This window comes from Mastomys coucha, unplaced genomic scaffold, assembly GCF_008632895.1.
Source record: "Mastomys coucha isolate ucsf_1 unplaced genomic scaffold, UCSF_Mcou_1 pScaffold21, whole genome shotgun sequence".
In the NCBI taxonomy this organism is placed as follows: domain Eukaryota; kingdom Metazoa; phylum Chordata; class Mammalia; order Rodentia; family Muridae; genus Mastomys; species Mastomys coucha.
In genome coordinates, this window is record NW_022196904.1 from 178222811 (window position 1) to 178224223 (window position 1413).

Sequence of the window (1413 nt, forward strand, 5' to 3'; positions counted from 1 at the left end):
ATGTTTTTATTATTTGTTGGATTTTTTCTTTTTTTTCTTTTTTTTTTCTTTTTTTTTTTTAGATTCACTTATTTATTTCAAATATGTGAGTACACTGTCACTGTCTTCAAACACACCAGAAGGGGGCATCAGATCCTATTACAGATGGTTGTGAGCCACCATGTGATTACTGGGAATTGAACTCAGGACCTCTGGAAGAGCAGTCAGTGCTCTTAACCACTGAGCCATATCTCGAGCCCCGTTGGCTTTTTTTTTAACTTTTACTTACTTTTTTGTTTGTTTGTATGGAAGGGAGGATTAAAAATATTTTTTACAGCCTTTCCAGTGGTGACAACCTCCCTACGAGAACATGCCTCTAGCAAAGGATCTCCTTCATCCCTCTCCAGGCGAGGAGAAGAGAAAACACAAGAAAAAGCACCTGGTGCAGAGCCCCAGTTCCTACTTTACAGATGTAAAATGCTCAGGATGCTAGAAGATCCCCACGGTCTTTAGCCATGTCTTGTGTGTTGGCTGCTCCACCGTCCTCTGTCAGCCTCCAGGCGGCACAGCAAGGCTGACAGCAGGTCGCTCCTTCAGGAGGAAGCAGCACTGAGAGCCCCCGATGGAAGATGAGTGGGAACCTTCCCATTTTGGATAAAAAAAAAGAATTTTATGTAAAAAAAATATTCTTTACGTTTATTTTCTGGGGGGATATGTGTGTTACTGTGTGTGTGTGTGTGTGTGTGTGTGTGTGTGTGAGAGAGAGAGAGAGAGAGAGAGAGAGAGAGAGAGAGAGAGAGAGAGAGAGAGGGAGAGAGAGAGGACAACTGGCTGGTGTAGATTCTCTTTTTACATGTGAAGAGCCAAACTCAGACTGACAGCCCAGCAGGAGCCAGCCCTCTCCAAAGGCTTCTTTTCTTTCTTTCCTTCTTTCTTGGAGCAGAGTCTCTTACAGCTCAGGCTGACTTTGAACTCACACTGTAGCTAACCTTATCCTCCTGCCTCTCCTTTCCAAAGGCTCCAAGATTCCAGATGTGTACCACCTGCACCACCATCCAGAGGTTCTGTTTTGTTTGAGACAGTCTCCCTGTGCAGCCCTGGTTGGTCCGGAACTCGGGTTCTGGGATTAAAGGTGTGCACTACCACACCTGGCTTGTCTGCATTTTAAAATGCGCTCCTGTCTTTATATTTTACTCTTAAATTTATCTAATTCTGGCTTTGAACTTTCTCATTATTGATAACTTTAGTGTTTGGTTTTTTTTATTCTTTTCATTTTCTAGTCTCTTACATTTTCTCCTCTATAATATCCTTCTTGTTTTTCCTTTCTTTCTATTTATTTATTTATTTATTTACTTATTTATTTTTGGTTTTTCGAGACAGGGTTTCTCTGTGTAGCTGTCCTGGAACTCACTCTGTAAACCAGACTGGCCTCGA

At 42.1% G+C, this 1413-nt stretch overlaps 1 pseudogene; it reads left to right on the forward strand.

Moving 5' to 3' along the window:
- Positions 1–349: 349 nt before the first annotated feature.
- LOC116101370 lies at positions 350–592 on the forward strand (annotated as a pseudogene).
- The last annotated feature ends 821 nt before the right edge of the window (positions 593–1413 follow it).